Source organism: Microcaecilia unicolor, chromosome 10 (assembly GCF_901765095.1).
Source record: "Microcaecilia unicolor chromosome 10, aMicUni1.1, whole genome shotgun sequence".
NCBI classification, from domain to species: domain Eukaryota; kingdom Metazoa; phylum Chordata; class Amphibia; order Gymnophiona; family Siphonopidae; genus Microcaecilia; species Microcaecilia unicolor.
In genome coordinates, this window is record NC_044040.1 from 189,873,674 (window position 1) to 189,893,112 (window position 19,439).

At 45.7% G+C, this 19,439-nt stretch overlaps 1 protein-coding gene across 1 annotated transcript in view; it reads right to left on the minus strand.

Annotated features, from left to right (window-relative positions):
* PPM1L (protein phosphatase, Mg2+/Mn2+ dependent 1L) overlaps nucleotides 1–19,439 on the minus strand; it is a 271,207-nt gene that overhangs the window by 158,690 nt on the left and 93,078 nt on the right. The gene's annotated exons all lie outside the window — the stretch shown is intronic.

Consider the following 19,439-nt stretch of genomic DNA (forward strand, 5'->3'; position numbering starts at 1 on the left):
TGCAATCTTCACAATTTTGTGAAACACGAGCATGCTACTTTATACTACAAACACTTTTAGAACTGAACTCCAGGCTGGATTAAAGACAGATGTAGCTTATGACTTAAAAAAAATAGTTCCATATAAAGTTCTGGAAGTCCCAGAATGAAAGGCCCGAGAGCTTGTCTCGACGGGCCCAGTTAAACGAGGGCTGGGCCCGTTCGAGAAGGCTCTGAGGGCAGTGGGGTGAAGAGCATGTGGTTATGGGGGGGAGTGGGGGGTTGTGTTCGGCTGATGAGCATGTGGGCAGCTGGGATTGGTCAGATCAACAGAAGCTGACAGCACAGAAGCAACACAGGCAGCTGATTGGAGGATAGGTTGCTGGGGGGCGGGGCTGTGGGAAGTGAAGAGGGGCTCTGCTTCCTCCGAGGCTCAAGGCGTTGTCTGATCCTCGGAGGCAGTTTTCCCTCCCTCCCACCCTCTCATGTACTGGATGTGAGGAGGCTTATCTGTGTGGTGTTGTAGATGTTTTTCAGGAATGGCATCGGAGTTTGTAGCAGCAGCAAAAAACCCGAGCTACAGAAGCAATGGCTCATGGGGGGGCTGAGCCAGGTCATTAAGATGGGTCAGGTGACCCGGAATAATGTGTGGAGGTCCACACGGGCCAGGCCTCTTGCTGTGAAGGCGGAGTCGAAAGGGTGAAGAGTTGCGGTGACAGCCGGAAGTGGAAGTTGCTGCTTTGCTATCATGGCAAGCGGCGGAGGGGGCAACTGTGGGTGCTTTTGTTATGACAACTGTAGCTCGGGGATGGGGGTTATCCTATACGGATGTTAATTGGAAGTTTAAATGTTAATAAATCAAGCTGCGGCCTATGGTTATTCCACAATTGTGTGCAGAGAGTTATTGAGTGAAAGCGTACGGGGGGGGGGGGGGGGGGGGATGTGGGGACATGCCTGGTAGAACGGGTCCCAGATCCAAGGTTTAAAGTATTGCAGTACATTTAATGAACAAATTTAAGGCCCTGTTTGCTAAGGTGCGTTAGTGTTTTTAGCGCGCCTACACTCAAGCGCACACACTAACGATGTAGGCGCCTATAGGAATATTGTGAGCAAGTGTGTAAAAAATGTTGATCCCCTGCTCGTTTGCATCATATCTTTCCTGTGATCTCACCTTTATGTTGGAGGGGGTGTGGTCAGAGGGGTACTATGGGGCATATCTGGTGGTCTTGTGTAAAGGTGGGAGCTTTCTGGAAAGCGATTCAGTCTAGACTCCAGTGTTGGCTTTCTAGACCTGTTAGGTGGTCACCTGAATATTTTCTATTTCCGGGTAAGCCTCCAGGTCTAACCACATCTCAGTCACTGCTTGTTTGCCATGCTATGTCAGCAGCTAGAGTAACACTAGCTACCTATTGGAAGACCCAACAAGTCCCTTCTTTGATTAAGTGGTTGAATAAGTTGTGGTATATTTGTGAAATGGAAAGATTGAGGCCTATTCGTTGTAAAACTTTATCTAAATGGGAGGTGATTTGGGAGCCTTTTATTTCACATTGTTCCTTTTAAGCAAACTATTTTATGGAGGCAGGGTTTTTTTATTTTTATTTTTTTTCTCTCTTCTTCTTCTTTTACACCTTCCTTTCTAACTGTAATTGCGTTTGGGGGTTATATTTCAAAAATTACTATAAAATATAGAAGTTGTTATATTATGTTCTATTTCATTTTATATGGGGGTTTATGCTACTTGTCTGCTGTTTATTATTGTCTGTATATGCTGTTGTGATTGACTCTTTGTATTATCTCTCATTATTTAATAAAGACTTCTTTAATTTCAAAAAATGTTAATGCGCCTATAACACTACTTGGTAAACAGGGCCCTTAGAAGGGGGGTGTATGACATTGTTTTCTTAAGAAATTAGCCTATTACAGATGCTTTGCATCAGTGGTGTACCAAGGGGGGCGGGGGGCGGACCAGCCCAGGTGCACACTGCTGGGGGGGTGCCGTGCGCCTGTTGGCCGAGTCCACTCATTCCCTCCCTGCTGCTCCCTCTGCGCGGAACAGGTTACTTCCTGTTCTGGGGCAGAGGGAGCAGCAGGGAGGGAATGAGCGGACTCAGCCAACAGGCTCGCAGCACCCCCCCCCCCCAGCAGGTAAAAATGCACCCGGGGGGGGGAGGGTGTAATTTCGCCGGGGGGGGGGGGGGGCGCATCGGCGATCCGCCCCGGGTGTCAGGCAGCCTAGGAACTCCACTGCTTTGCAGACTGAATTTCTGCCTTACCCTGTACTAAACAGAATACATTTGAGAGACTCTGAAACACCACATCAGCGTTAACACCTGCTTTCGCCGAGAGCGATCTCAAAGTTATTCTTCACTGACTAGAATACATTAAGTGCAAGATTTGTCTGTTTCAAATCCTTTTCAAGACACAAACACTGCAGGGGAAATTGTAAAGCTAAAATACCGAAACATTGATAAAACAGAATAATAAAAAGAAATAAACAACCCAATATGAATGATAAGGCAACACAGAATACAGTAAGAACAATGTCCTACGAAAGGTCTCCTTCTCCTTTTCAAAACCACTTCCTTAAGGCTGCCAAGAGAAAGAAGTCAAGGAGAGCATATTTTTAAAGTTGGCACAAAGCCCACAGAAAAAGTTCCACAGTTAACATCAGAAGTAACATTAAGTTGTTTACCTGCACACAGTGCCAGAATCGAGCCTTAATCTAGAGAAGACAAGTGCTCGATTCTGTTATCAAAGAATTCATTTTATGAAACATTTTTTAAAGAGACATTTCTTGTGCACAGCCAAGCCTTGCAAAGCCCTAATCAGCTGGAAAATTCCTAATTTATTTATTTAGCTCGTAGAGTGGCAAAACTACACAGAAAATTGGGTCCTACTGTGTGTTTCAGGTCTGTTGCTTAAAGAGTGAACTGTCTGTGTGTCCGTGTGTGTGGAGGGACCTGAATATAAGACTAGCCATACTGGGTCAGACCAATGGTCCGTCTAACCCAGTATTCTGCTTCCAGCAGTAGCCAATTCAGGTCACAGGTACCTGACAGTATCCCAAATAGTAACAATAGTCATGCTGCCGATCCCAGGGCCAAGCAGTGGTTTCCCCCCATGTTAGTCTCAATAAAAGACTATGGACTTTTCCTCCAGGAACTTGTCCAAACCTTTTTTAAACCCAGATACACTAACCGCTGTTACCATATCCTCTGGCAACAAGTTCCAGAGCTTAACTATTGAGTGAAAAAATATTTCCTCCTGTTTGTTTTAAAAGTCCGTTTTTGGATGTTTTGTTGGAAACATCCAAAAATTGAGTAGCGAACATAGCCATTTTGGAATCGGAAAAACATCTATCTTTTTGGTTTGAAAACCATCTTTTCCCTAGATGTTTTGTGCTCAGTGCGTTTTTCTTTTGCAAATAAAATGTCCAAGAGAAAACCCGCTCCAAAACCAGCCATTAGGAAGTCTGGGGACCATCATTCTTAGTAGACTGGCCACACAGACACCCCAGCAGAGTTGTGGGGAAAGCCTAGGGGGCACTGCAGTGGACTACACATTAAAGGTTCCATGCACACAGCTCACTATAACCCTCTTATATTGTACGGTGAGCCCTCTGGGGGCAGAAAAATACATACCTGCTTATAATCGAACGAGAAAAACGCCCAAGTTCCGACCTAAATCGGGAGATGGGCGTTTTTCTCACAAAAACAAATAAAGCGGTATAATCGAAAGCCGAACTTTGGACGCTTTCAACTGCACTCCGTCGCGGATGCGGACAAAGTTGACGGGGGCGTGTCGGAGGCGTGGTGAAGGCGGAACTGGGGCGTGGTTATCACCCGAACAGAGATGGGCGCCTTTCGCCGATAATGGATGCGTTTGTAGCTAGAATTTAGGGCACTTTTCCTGGACCCTGTTTTTTCACGAATAAGGCCCCCAAAAGTGCCCTAAATGACCAGATGACCCCCAGAGGGAGTCGGGGATGACCTCCCCTGACTCCCCCAGTGGTCACTAACCCCCTCCCACCACAAAAAAATGATGTTTCACAACTTTTTACTTTCACCCTCAAATGTCATACCCTCCTCCCAAGCAGCAGTATGCAGGTCCCTGGAGCAGTTGTTAGGGGGTGCAGTGGACGTCAGGCAGGTGGACCCAGGCCCATCCCCCCCCTACCTGTTACAATTGTGCTGCTTAATGCTTAGTCGTCCAACCCCCCCAAACCCACTGTACCCACATGTAGGTGCCCCCCTTCACCTCTTAGGGCTATAGTAATGGTGTAGACTTGTGGGCAGTGGGTTTTGAGGGGGATTTGGGGGGCTCAACACCCAAGGGAAGGGTGCTATGCACCTGGGAGCTCTTTGACCTTTTTTTTTGTTTTTGTAAAAGTGCCCCCTAGGGTGCCCGGTTGGTGTCCTGGCATGTGAGGGGGACCAGTGCACTACGAATCCTGGCCCCTCCCACGAACAAATGCCTTGGAGTTATTCGTTTTTGAGCTGGGCGATTTCATTTTCCATTATCGGTGAAAAGCAAAAACGCCCAGCTCACACCTTGGCGAATAAAACATGGGCGTCTATTTTTTTTGGAACATACGGTTCACTCCGCCCCTTCACGGACCCGTTCTCGGAGATAAACGCCCATGGAGATAGGCGTTTCTGTTCGATTATGCCCCTCATACTGTACCTCACTGTACACCTCTACAACAGTTCTCAAGCTTGCAGGTGTCACTTAAATGTAGGTACAGTACGTATTTATGTTTATGGAAGTGCACTGATGATGTTTTATGTGATTTGATTAGGTTTGTTTTATTGTACACTGCCCAGGTTTTTTGATGGGCACGTTCTACATTTTTGTAAACACCCAACAAAAAGGACTTAACAAGGATCTGGGGTTCCTAGCCCATTATAAACCATAAAGCTGTATTTCTCTGTTGATCACCCCACCCCTCACCTATCCACATCCATCCTGTTAGAATATCAATGATATGCTTTGATGTCCCCATGCATACCTCCGACCCACCCCCATCCTCCCACCCTGTCAGACTGTCATAGTAATACTTGAATGTTTTCACTTATATACACTGTCAGCTAGCACATTTGCTTATTTCCGATCTGAGGAAGAAGGGCAACCTTCGAAAGCTAATCAAGAAATGTATTAAGTTATGTCCAATAAAAAAGGTATCATCTTATTTTCTTTTCCATGTTTTATTTTGTTTGATTTCTATAGATTCTACATGGAATGTTGCTATTCCACTAGCAACATTCCATGTAGAAGTCGGCCCTTGCGGATCACCAATGTGGCCGCGCAGGCTTCTGCTTCTGTGAGTCTGACATCCTGCACGTCAGACTCACAGAAACAGAAGCCTGCGCAGCCTTCTACATGGAATGTTGCTAGTGGAATAGCAACATTCCATGTAGAATCTCCAATAGTAGCAACATTCCATGTAGAATCTCCAATGGTATCTATTTTACTGTCATAGTAATGCTTGAATGTTTTCACTTATATACACTGTCAGCTAGCACATTTGCTTATTTCCGATCTGAGGAAGAAGGGCAACCTTCGAAAGCTAACCAAGAAATGTATTAAGTTATGTCCAATAAAAAAGGTATCATCTTATTTTCTTTTCCATGTTTTATTTTGTTTGATTTCTATAGATTCTACATGGAATGTTGCTATTCCACTAGCAACATTCCATGTAGAAGTCAGCCCTTGCAGATCACCAATGTGGCCGCGCAGGCTTCTGCTTCTGTGAGTCTGACGTCCTGCACGTACGTGCAGGACGTCAGACTCACAGAAACAGAAGCCTGTGCAGCCTTCTACATGGAATGTTGCTAGTGGAATAACAACATTCCATGTAGAATCTCCAATAGTAGCAACATTCCATGTAGAATCTCCAATGGTATCTATTTTACTGTCATAGTAATGCTTGAATGTTTTCACTTATATACACTGTCAGCTAGCACATTTGCTTATTTCCGATCTGAGGAAGAAGGGCAACCTTCGAAAGCTAATCAAGAAATGTATTAAGTTATGTCCAATAAAAAAGGTATCATCTTATTTTCTTTTCCATGTTTTATTTTGTTTGATTTCTATAGATTCTACATGGAATGTTGCTATTCCACTAGCAACATTCCATGTAGAAGTCAGCCCTTGCAGATCACCAATGTGGCCGCGCAGGCTTCTGCTTCTGTGAGTCTGACGTCCTGCACGTACGTGCAGGACGTCAGACTCACAGAAACAGAAGCCTGTGCAGCCTTCTACATGGAATGTTGCTAGTGGAATAGCAACATTCCATGTAGAATCTCCAATAGTAGCAACATTCCATGTAGAATCTCCAATGGTATCTATTTTACTGTCATAGTAATGCTTGAATGTTTTCACTTATATACACTGTCATATACCAACATTTGCTTATTTCCGATCTGAGGAAGAAGGGCAACCTTCGAAAGCTAATCAAGAAATGTATTAAGTTATGTCCAATAAAAAAGGTGTCATCTTATTTTCTTTTCCATGTTTTATTTTGTTTGATTTCTATAGGTTTTACATGGAATGTTGCTATTCCACTAGCAACATTCCATGTAGAAGTCGGCCCTTGCGGATCACCAATGTGGCCGCGCAGGCTTCTGCTTCTGTGAGTCTGACGTCCTGCACGTACGTGCAGGACGTCAGACTCACAGAAACAGAAGCCTGCACAGCCTTCTACATGGAATGTTGCTAGTGGAATAGCAACATTCCATGTAGAATCTCCAATAGTAGCAACATTCCATGTAGAATCTCCAATGGTATCTATTTTACTGTCATAGTAATGCTTGAATGTTTTCACTTATATACACTGTCAGCTAGCACATTTGCTTACTTCCGATCTGACGAAGAAGGGCAACCTTCGAAAGCTAATCAAGAAATGTATTAAGTTATGTCCAATAAAAAAGGTGTCATCTTATTTTCTTTTCCATGTTTTATTTTGTTTGATTTCTATAGGTTGTACATGGAATGTTGCTATTCCACTAGCAACATTCCATGTAGAAGTCGGCCCTTGCGGATCACCAATGTGGCCGCGCAGGCTTCTGCTTCTGTGAGTCTGACGTCCTGCACGTACGTGCAGGACGTCAGACTCACAGAAACAGAAGCCTGCGCAGCCTTCTACATGGAATGTTGCTAGTGGAATAGCAACATTCCATGTAGAATCTCCAATAGTAGCAACATTCCATGTAGAATCTCCAATGGTATCTATTTTACTGTCATAGTAATGCTTGAATGTTTTCACTTATATACACTGTCATATACCAACATTTGCTTATTTCCGATCTGAGGAAGAAGGGCAACCTTCGAAAGCTAATCAAGAAATGTATTAAGTTATGTCCAATAAAAAAGGTGTCATCTTATTTTCTTTTCCATGTTTTATTTTGTTTGATTTCTATAGGTTGTACATGGAATGTTGCTATTCCACTAGCAACATTCCATGTAGAAGTCGGCCCTTGCGGATCACCAATGTGGCCGCGCAGGCTTCTGCTTCTGTGAGTCTGACGTCCTGCACGTACGTGCAGGACGTCAGACTCACAGAAACAGAAGCCTGCGCAGCCTTCTACATGGAATGTTGCTAGTGGAATAGCAACATTCCATGTAGAATCTCCAATAGTAGCAACATTCCATGTAGAATCTCCAATGGTATCTATTTTACTGTCATAGTAATGCTTGAATGTTTTCACTTATATACACTGTCAGCTAGCACATTTGCTTATTTCCGATCTGAGGAAGAAGGGCAACCTTCGAAAGCTAATCAAGAAATGTATTAAGTTATGTCCAATAAAAAAGGTGTCATCTTATTTTCTTTTCCATGTTTTATTTTGTTTGATTTCTATAGGTTGTACATGGAATGTTGCTATTCCACTAGCAACATTCCATGTAGAAGTCAGACTCACAGAAACAGAAGCCTGCACAGCCTTCTACATGGAATGTTGCTAGTGGAATAGCAACATTCCATGTAGAATCTCCAATAGTAGCAACATTCCATGTAGAATCTCCAATGGTATCTATTTTACTGTCATAGTAATGCTTGAATGTTTTCACTTATATACACTGTCAGCTAGCACATTTGCTTATTTCCGATCTGACGAAGAAGGGCAACCTTCGAAAGCTAATCAAGAAATGTATTAAGTTATGTCCAATAAAAAAGGTATCATCTTATTTTCTTTTCCATGTTTTATTTTGTTTGATTTCTATTGATAACCTTAAGAGTGGACTAACACGGCTACCACACTCCTCTACTTGTAAATAAATAAATAAGCATTTACTGTATTTTGGAGGGCTGACACGTTTTACTACATGTGTACCAGTTACAATGGGATATGGGTCTGGGTCCCCTTCTCTACAGCCCACTGCACTGACCGTGGACCTGCCTGCTGCTCTACTAGGCATGGCGATCATATGTGAAACTCTCACAAAGCCTGGTATGCAGTATCACTGTCACATCTTAGGGGGCTGGGAGGGGGTCAGTGACCACTGGGGGAGTATGGGTCATTTAGAGCACCTTTTGGTCACTTGGTCGTGATTGAAACAAGTCTAGCTATAAAAATCTTAAATTTTGGCTCTAGACATTTTCTTTTTATTCCATTAATTCAGAAAAAAATTTCTATTTCTTGGGAGCACCCAGGTCCCACCCAAAATGTGCCACTTAAAATTTGGACAAACTGTGGAGCAAAATGTCTTAAAATCGCAACTTGGATGCTTTTGAGAGAAAAATGTCCTTCTGCCACTTTATGACTTTTTTTTTTGGACCTTTTTTTGTTTTGTTTTGAAAATGAATTCCCTAATATCTTAATGGCTAAGAAATAAGAAAGAGCAAAGTCATAGATCCACTGCTTATAAAGTCACGTTGCATTCCATTTACAGCTCCTAAGTTATTCAGTATCAAGAATTAAGCCTAGAAATAAAACTGCTAGAATGTACTAGATTTATTGCACACAAAAATGTAACCTTTTTTAACCTTATACACACACACATTTTTGAAACATAAGTCAGTTTCATAAATGTGTATGTGTGTGTATACACACACACACATGTATATGCACAGACACATGCATATATGTGCTGACCTTTAAATGCATCCACTCTTTGACCCCTCTACTACTACTACTTAACATTTCTAGAGCGCTACTAGGGTTACGCAGCGCTGTACAGTTTAACAAAGAAGGACGGTCCCTGCTCAAAGGAGCTTACAATCTAAGTAACGAAATGTCAAGTTGGGCAGTCTATATAAATGCTATTAGTAGTAGTAGTAGTAGTAGTATATATGTATAGATATATATTTACCTCACTACCTCTCCTCTCTCATCGCTCCCTACATTCCTCCCCGTGATCTCCGCTCTCTGAACAAATCTCTCTTGTCGTCCCCCTTCTCCTCCACCGCTAACTCCAGACTTCGTTCCTTTTGTCTTGCGGCACCTTATGCCTGGAGCTGTCTTCCCGAACCCTTACATAGTAACATAGTAGATGACGGCAGAAAAAGACCTGCATGGTCCATCCAGTTTGCCCAAGACAAACTCATATGTGTATTCCTTACCTTGAATTTGTACCTGTCCTTTTCAGGGCACAGACCATATAAGTCTGCCCAGCAGTATTTCCCGCCTCCCAACCACCAGTCCCGCCTCCCATCACCGGCTCTGGTACAGACCGTATAAGTCTGCCCTCCCCTATCCTAGCCTCCCAACCACCAACCCCTCTTCCCCCCACCTGCTCCGCCACCCAATTTCAGCTAAGCTTCTGAGGATCCATTCCTTATGCACAGCCTAGAAATAAAACTGCTAGAATGTACTAGATTTATTGCACACAAAAATGTAACCTTTTTTAACCTTATACACACACACATTTTTGAAACATAAGTCAGTTTCATAAATGTGTGTGTGTGTATACACACACACACACACACACATGCATATATGTGCTGACCTTTAAATGCATCCACTCTATGACCCCTCACTACCTCTCCTCTCTCCCTACATTCCTCCCCGTGAACTCCGCTCTCTGAGCAAGTCTCTCTTGTCGTCCCCCTTCTCCTCCACCGCTAACTCCAGACTTCGTTCCTTTTGTCTTGCGGCACCTTATGCCTGGAACTGTCTTCCTGAACACATACGTCTAGCTCCATCTCCACCTGTTTTTAAATCTATGCTGAAAACTCACCTTTTCACTATTGCCTTTGGCTCCTAACCGCTACTCATTTGCCCTCCTCCTCCCTGTTCCTCTCTACCCTGTAATTCCTTTGCCTGTAATGTCTTGTCTGTCTATTTTACCTAGATTGTAAGCTCTTTGAGCAGGGGCTGTCTCTCTATGTCAAGTGTTAAGCGCTGCGTGCGTCTGGTAGCGCTATATAAAATGCTATTAGTAGTAGTAGTATATATGTATAGATATATATTTCCACACAACCTCAAGATAAGATTCCCTTCTCTAAACAAAGAAAGCCTACCATACTGGATGACACAAAGTATGTATTTTGAATGACTGCTATAAGCCATTCCTTTAGATCAAAAACCTCTTATCATATGGATTCTGAAATTCATCCAGCATGCCATTATGGAAATGTTTTTCAACCCAGTCCTTAAAGAACACCTGACCAGTGGGGTTTCAGGGTGGCCACAATAAATATGCATGAGATTGATTTCACATATATGAGGTCTCTGATGGATGCAAGTCTCTCTGATGCATATTTATTGCGGCTATCCTAAAAATCAGACTAGCCAAGCACGCTTCCAGAACAGGATAGGGAAATACCGAATTCTGTTGTAGGCAGATACCATTCACGAGAAAACTAAGAAAACTACGCATGACCTGCAACATGCTTTAAGGTACTAGGGATCAATATCATTAGGGCGCTGTAACGAAAAGATCAACGCATCTGCAATGGAATTATTAGCACTAGCAATGCTTAGATATAGGTTTTTATTTTAGAAGCCCTATTCATTATTGTGATTTGTGTAAATACACGTCTAAATCCCATTTTAGTAAGCTAAGAGATATAGGTCCAAATCATGAACATGCTATTGCAAGGGGCAGGGCCGTGCCTAGGGTCTCCGGCGCCCCCCTGCAGTTGGCTCCGCTCCGCCCCCCCCCCCCGAAAACGATCGCTACACTACACGCCCTCTTCTCCCAGATCCTTTTCCTTTTTTTTTTGTTTAAATTTACCTCTGTCCGGCGGCAGCGTAGCATTAGTGAGAAGGAGGCGGCGCTCCCCCGCCCCGACGTGTCAGTCTTCCCTTCGCTCAGTGTCCCGCCTTCTTCTGACATCATTTCTGATGTCAGAAGAAGGCGGAACTGAGCGAAGGGAAGACTGACACGTCGGGGCGGGGGAGCGCCGCCTCCTCACTAACGCTACGCTGCCGCTGGACAGAGGTAAATTTAAACAAAAAAAAAGGAAAAGGATCTGGGGAGAAGAGGGCGAGGTAAGCATGGTGCGGTGGGGCGCCCCCCCAGAGGATGGCGCCCTCCTGCCATGCTTACCTCGCTTACCGTGTTGGACGGCCCTGGCAAGGGGGTGAAAAGAGAGAGGTACATATCCCATTTCAGAAGGTAATGCATATTTATGTATGCCAACATCAATTTTGAGAGTAACATCTGCTTCTGGGGATGGCTGGATTACAGAAAGTTGCTTGTTTTGTGTAGTGCCTCACTGGAAAGATATGGGGTGGTGGCGCCCTTAATCCCTCCCCCCCCAAAAAAAAAAAGTGATACTGGGAAATGTTATCGGGCACTGTGACAACTTGGGGAGACATAGGTGTGTAGGTTGCTAAAATAGCAGACATGTAAACACCAAAGCAGACTAAAATAAAAACAAAAACAAAATAAATAATGTATCTTTATTGAAAACAATACCCGACGTGGCCACGTTTCGCCATCAGGCTGCGTCAGGGGTAAAGGTCTATGAAAAAGGGGTTCAAAATGTACCCCTTTAAAAAAAAAAACCAATATACCTTTCATCATGCTGAAACTGAGCAGGACGTTCCGGTGATGACAAACTAAGCATCTAGCTGTGATGAAAGGTATATATTTTTTTGTTTTAAAAGGGGTACATTTTGAACCTCACCTAGCCACCGCACCCTCACCTAGCCACACCCATCCTGTTAGAATATCAATGATATGCTTTGATGTCCCCATGCATACCTCCTACCCACCCCCATCCTCCCACCCTGTCAGACTGTCATAGTAATGCTTGAATGTTTTCACTTATATACACTGTCAGCTAGCACATTTGCTTATTTCCGATCTGACGAAGAAGGGCAACCTTCGAAAGCTAATCAAGAATGTGCAGGACGTCAGACTCACAGAAACAGAAGCCTGCGCAGCCTTCTACATGGAATGTTGCTACTGGAATAGCAACATTCCATGTAGAATCTCCAATGGTATCTATTTTACTGTCATAGTAATGCTTGAATGTTTTCACTTATATACACTGTCAGCTAGCACATTTGCTTATTTCCGATCTGAGGAAGAAGGGCAACCTTCGAAAGCTAATCAAGAAATGTATTAAGTTATGTCCAATAAAAAAGGTATCATCTTATTTTCTTTTCCATGTTTTATTTTGTTTGATTTCTATAGATTCTACATGGAATGTTGCTATTCCACTAGCAACATTCCATGTAGAAGTCGGCCCTTGCGGATCACCAATGTGGCCGCGCAGGCTTCTGCTTCTGTGAGTCTGACGTACGTGCAGGACGTCAGACTCACAGAAACAGAAGCCTGCGCAGCCTTCTACATGGAATGTTGCTAGTGGAATAGCAACATTCCATGTAGAATCTCCAATAGTAGCAACATTCCATGTAGAATCTCCAATGGTATCTATTTTACTGTCATAGTAATGCTTGAATGTTTTCACTTATATACACTGTCAGCTAGCACATTTGCTTATTTCCGATCTGAGGAAGAAGGGCAACCTTCGAAAGCTAATCAAGAAATGTATTAAGTTATGTCCAATAAAAAAGGTATCATCTTATTTTCTTTTCCATGTTTTATTTTGTTTGATTTCTATTGATAACCTTAGGAGTGGACTAACACGGCTACCACACTCCTCTACATTATAAAGGAAACTGTGTGGACTTATATCAATATTTTTTCTCAATACAGTGTTCTTATTCTCAATTACTTTGCAGAAAAATAATCACTTATCTTGCTTAGGATCAAGCTATAGTCATAGCTCAATGAAAGCACCTCTAAAAAGACAAACGCTGAATCATGAGTGAGAAAAAGCAATTGAGGGTCAATTTTTTAGACCATTGATTATAATCAATGCAGTGACTGCTTAGCATTATTTTGAAGTGTTTTCTTTCCTTAAAATAAGAATATTTTATTTGAGATCTATATATCTATTTATATAGAGATATATCATACAGTGTCGTGTTTTGATGCAAAAACAATCATAAGTTTGGCAGAAAGGTTTTTTGCACTTGAGCCAGGTCACATCACGTCAATAACTTCAGTGGGCATTTGCTGTCCCTGTGGTGAAGAACTTTCCCACAGATTGCTCTGGAGCTAATGGCCTGTTGTGTCTGTTGGCCCATACCCTCTGTTTTCTTTTTCAGTAGGTCTGGATCTTAGGTCGTCTTTGCCAGTCACTTGTTACAGGTGCCATGTTATACGAGTCTACTTCGTTGAAAAAAGTAGGGAGCTAATCAAACAGTGTGAATTGGTTCAGTTGTAAATGGCAAACCCTAGGGAGGACATCGTTGTCCATGCTATTTGAAGAACAAATGAAGAGGTTATTTTCTCTGGTCACAACATTCAAATTCTCTCGGTCTTCTGGGCCTGTTTCTAGCAGTATTTTTGACAAAATAATTTGCTACTGAAGAGTAGCTGGCAGTAACAGCTCATGGTTAAAGCAAAGTTCTTTGATGGCAGGGTTACATGAAGGGCACTCAACAAGTCTTAACTCCCTTGTAACAGTGGCGTAGGAAGGGGGGGCGGGAGGGGCGGTCCGCCCCGGGTGCACGCGCTCGGGGGGGGGGGGGTGCCGGCCCCGCTGGTTCCCTGCTCCCTCTGCCCCGGAACAGGTTACTTCCTGTTCCAGGGCAGAGAGAGCAGGGAACCAGCGGGGCCGACGCAGCTCCGAGTGACGTGCACTCGGGGCGAATCGGCCCTCCCGCAGGTAAGAATGCGGTCTGGGGGGGTTTTTTTTTCGCTCCGGAGGGGGGGTGCGCCGCAGAGGGGGGGGTCGCGCTGTGCTGCACCCTGGGGGGGGGGGGGTGCGCAGCGACGACCCGCCCTGGGTGCCATTAGCCCTCACTACGGCACTGCCTTGTAAATAAAGCAGTAGTTCTTTCCTTTCCTGTAATCCTCTCTATTTTTCCATGATCCATTTTACTTTATTATATAACCTTGGTATCCTTCTTTCTGCTACTCCCTTTAAAAGTAAAGTATACTCATCTCCAAGAAGACCCCTTTCCCCCTTCTCAACCAGCGCCATACCAAGGACAATGTGAGGGATGTGGCTGCACAGGATGCAAATATGCAAAATTTGTACCAGGGGTGGACTGACCATACGGGCAACCGGGCAGTGCCTGAGAGCTCATGGTTGTGGGGGGGGGGGGGCAGTGTTTCCCCCCACATGCCTGATGAGCGACATCCTTCTCTCTCCTCTGGAACAAGGATGCCCCCGTCTCCTCCCCCTCCTACGCATATTTTTTTCCCCGCATGGAATTTTCAGGTGCTGTATATAGAATGTTGCCCTTTCTGTGTAAACAAAGCTTCTGGAACATCCTATTTGTCTTGTCTGTGTATCTTGATTACATTGTGTGTGTCTTACAGCACTATACAAATGATTAAAAGTTATTGCACTTTATTTCCACCCTGAGGTTGCTAAACTTTCTCTGTTTTATAACCTTTGGAGCATGATGAAAAATCTACATTAACGCTTTACAATACATTAAGGGAATATAAACATCGATGACCCGATATCCTGCACATTTGTTCCGGCAACCTGTTTAGTGGGGTTGTGTCTCTACTTTATGGTGATTGTCAAAATCAAATTTCACAAGCTCAGCTGCAACATATTTTACAATGGATGAAAAGCAGATCATTCCAGAGCTAATTTTCATGTGGGTCAATGCGGACCATTCTTTCGCCCACCGGAGAGAGAGACGAGAGAGTAGAGACTTCACCGCTCGTGTCCCGTCCCCGAGAGAGAGAGAGAAAAAGTAAAGGGGAAAAAAAAAAAAAAAACAGCACTGCAGCAATTGAGTATAGTATTTCAATTTGCAGAAAGTTGATCAGTTATTTTTATCTACATATTCTCTTTCTTGATTGGAAGTGAATAGACCCCTGACGCAGGCCTATACGGCCGAAACACGATTCGTGTCGGGTCGTTGTTTTAATTGTTTTGCAATAAAGAACTTGTTTAAGAAGACACCACTTGAGAGAGGATTTTTTTGTTTCCTTTGCTTCAATGCGGACCATGACAGTGTTTGCATCTCTGGGTCACAAAACGTCAATACAGGAGAATTCTAGAAGCAGCACCGGAAGCCTTTCTCACCAGTCCAGCACGCTGGAACAAATGGCTTACGTTATACTGTAAAAATGTTGTCACGCTAAACTCCATTCACTGAACAGCTGAAAGCCATAACACATCAAAGTTCTCAACCCCCTCTTATCTCTGCGTACTTTCAGGAGCTATAGCAGCCTTTGAGACCCTGTATCCACATACAGACATGGTACACAATGGTGAAAGGACATCTTTCATGTCACCTCTTCAATGCTGCCTTCGGCGCCTAACCGCTCGAGAAATATAAAATGCCCCAATCTATCCACCCTATCAGATTAACTGTTCATTCGTCCTCTAGATTGTTCACTTGTCTTTAGATTGTTCTCTTGTCTTTTAGATTGTAAGCTCTTTGAGCAGGGACTGTCCTACTATGTTTGAATTGTACAGCGCTGCGTAACCCTAGTAGCGCTTTAGAAATGTTTATTAGTAGTAGTAGTGAAAGGCCATCTGCTAGCAGGGCCGCCGTGAGTCTGAGCCGAGCCTGGGGCACGGTAAACCGCCGCCAGGCCCGGGACAGAATCATCATCACTGCCGCAGCCCCCCCCCTCCCGCCCAAAGTACACCAGCTGCAGGCAGCGCGGCTCCTTCCTCTGCCCTGCGGCTGCTTTCCTCAGGTCGCACATGCTCAGTCTCAAAACTGGGCCTGAGGGCCCAGCAAGCTGCTAGGCAGGCAACGCAAGGGGGGGGCCCGGCGCCAGAGTTTTCTCTCTCCTGCTCCTGTCAGGACGCGATCACTTGGGTCCCGTCAGGAGCAGGAGAGAGAGAGAGACCCCTGATCCGGGCCCCCTAGAGGCCCAGGCCCGGGGAATTTTGTCCCCCCTGCCCCCCCTCTCGGCAGCTATGTCTGCCAGCTCCGACACCAGAGAAGTGCTTCTCAAACCCAGTCCCTGGGGCACAACCCAGCCAGTCGGGTTTCCAGGACATTCACAATAAATATGCAGGAGACAGATTTGCATAAACTGCCAGCTTCCAAATCTCTCGCGTGCATATTCATTTGTGGATAACCTGAAAACCCGACTGGCTGAGTGTGCAACAAGCACTGGGTTCTACAGGGGAGCTGCAGCCAATTCCAGATAAGATACAGAAAGTTGGCTGCCATTAAAACCAAAGAAAAAAAGTACGTATTTAATTAAAAGGTAAGGGATTTTACATGCTTTCCCAACCTGTCATATAAAGGATGGTGCACAATAATGTACACAGGCTGTGAGAGCTGTAAATAAGCACCTCCCCCCCAGGGGCGTAGCCAGACTTCCGAGGAAGGGGGGTCCAGAGCCCGAGGGGAGGGGGCACATTTTAGCCCTCCCCCGGCGCCGCCCCCCTCCCGCCGCGACACCTCCCCCGCCGCCGCCTACCTTCACTTTTGTTGGCGGGGGACCCCACTCCCCGCCAGCCGACGTCCTCTCCGTCCTGCTCCTGCAATGTATTGCAATTTGCTGACGTCCTGCACGTTGTACGCAGGAGCAGGACGGAGAGGACGTCGGCTGGCGGGGAGTGGGGTCCCCCGCCAGCAAAAGTGAAGGTAGGCGGCGGCGGGGGCGGGTTTGCCGGGAGGGGGGTCCAGGGTGGAATCTACGGGGGCCCAGGCCCCCTCAGGCCCCATGTAGCTACGCCACTGCTCCCCCCCCCCGCAACATCTGCAGCCAGCCTCTGAAAAAGAAAGACAGGAGACGTACGTACGTGGCAGATGTATTATTATTTTAGTCCGTTAACGGCAGCACCCAAAGATGGATGTCCTGTGTCCCAGGTCTGTATTGTTACGCTCCATTCTTTTTGCAGCTGGCTTTGAAGATTTATCAGATGGAGCTGGCTACTGCAGCAATTAATTTAAAAGCCAAGATAGGAAAAAGAAAGGTTTAGAGTATAGGCATGCAGGCACTGTATTGAGCACTACGTTATCTGTAGTATGAGGAGCATACACTCTGTGTTTTTTCTAGCAAAAAAGGTGCTGGTTCTCAAATGCTAGGCCTAGGGCTGCCAAGAGGGGGGCGGGGGGGTGGGGGGTGGGGAAATTCCCTGGGCCTGGCCTCCAAGAGGGGCCCGGCGCTGGGGTTTTTCTCTCTCCTGCTCCTGACTGGCCTCGAGCGATCGCATCCCGACAGAAGAGAGAACTCCGGCACTGGGCCCCCCTGCAGCGCTGCTCTTCGCCCGCCTCTACCGCCATGCTGAGCAGCTGCTTTTCCCCTCAGGCGCATGCTCGGTTTTCAAACCGAGCATGCGCGACAAGAGAAAAAAAAGCAGGGGCAGGGCAGGCTTGGAGTGAAGAGCGGCACTGGATTCTTCCACTGGCGGGGCCTCGGGATCCCCACCAGCCCCAAGGTATTTCATTTGCAGTGGCGATCCTGGGGAGAGGGGAGTGGCAGCAGTGGCTATCCGGGGGAGGGGGCGGCGGCAGCAGCGGCCCTGCCCCGCCCCGGGCCAGGCTAAGTCTCTCGGTGGCCCTGGTTAGGCCACCCTTCAGAAGTGGGGTGATCACTGAGGGACCCACCCCATAATAGCCAGGCCCTCTGCGACCAGTCACAAAATCTATGACAAGATAGAATTGGTGTGTAGAGCCTGAATTCTTTCATTAAACCTTGGGGGTCAATGGGTCAATTTTAGCAGACAATGGAGAAGGTGCCGGTACTCAGTACCCCCCAAAGTACTTCCTCAAAAAAAGCCCTGAGCTTACAATACAAGCCCAGGGATAATGGGCTAAAGCATAAGCCTGCTCCCTGTTTTTCCACTCAGTTATGATGAAAGAGGAATGCACTGCATCCCTTCTATATTTTGTTCCTAATGGAAATCTTTTGCAAATAAGGCATGTAAGAGCAATGCAGTGTAAAAGACTCATTTTTTTTCTTAGAATAATGATTTTCTAAGCACTATTAAGATAAAGAGAAGCAAAGACATGAAGTTAATACAAGAATGAATCTTAGGACTTCACAGTTTCTTTTAAAACCTTGTGCCACATGCGATATGTGGCTTTCCTGGTCCTGGCCAATGAAACAGGCCAGCTATGATTTTAACTTGTCCAGACAGCCCAGGTATACGCTATTATTTACCAGTGTAGGGATCTCTGAGACACGTGGAGGGGCATAATTGAACAGCGCCGGCCAAATAGATTGCGGAGCCAACCATATTTTCGAAATACGGTTGGAGCCGGCTAAATCGATCGCCGAGTGTAAAGGAGATGGCCGGCTTCGTTTTTCAGCCATAATGGAAACCGGGTCCGGCCATCTCCAACCTGGCAAAATGCAAGGCATTTGGTCGTGGGAGGAGCCAGCATTTGTAGTGCACTGGCCCCCCTCACATGCCAGGACACCAACTGGGCACCCTAGGGGGCACGTCTAGAAATAAAAAAAAAAAAAAAGCTCCCAGGTGCATAGCTTCCTTACCTTGGGTACTGAGCCCCCCAAATCCCCACCAAACCCCACTCCCCACAACTCTACACCATTACCATAGCCCTAAGGGTTGAAGGGGGGCACCTACATGTGGGTACAGTGGGTTTTGGAGGGCTCAACATTAACCACCACAAGTGGAACAGGTGGGGGGGGGGGGGGTGCCTGGGTCCACCTGCCTGAAGTGCACTGCACCCACTAAATACTGCTCCAGGGACCTGCTTACTGCTGTCAGGGAGCTGGGTATGACATTTGAGGCTGGCATACAGGCTGGCAAAAACACTTTTTTTTTATTTTTTTTTGGGTGGGAAGGGGTTGGTGACCACTGGGGAGTAAGGGGAGGTCATCCTCGTTTCCCTCCGGTGGTCATCTGGTCAATTGGGGCACTTTTTTGTGACTCGGACCTAAAAATAAATGGACCAAGTGCAGCCGACGAAATGCTCGTCTGAGCCGGCCATCTTTTTTCCATTATGGGGTGAAGCCGGCTATCTTGTAACCATGCCCCCATCCCGCCCCCACCCCGTCCCACCTTCTGTACCCTCCCTTGAAGGTTGGCCGGCTCCG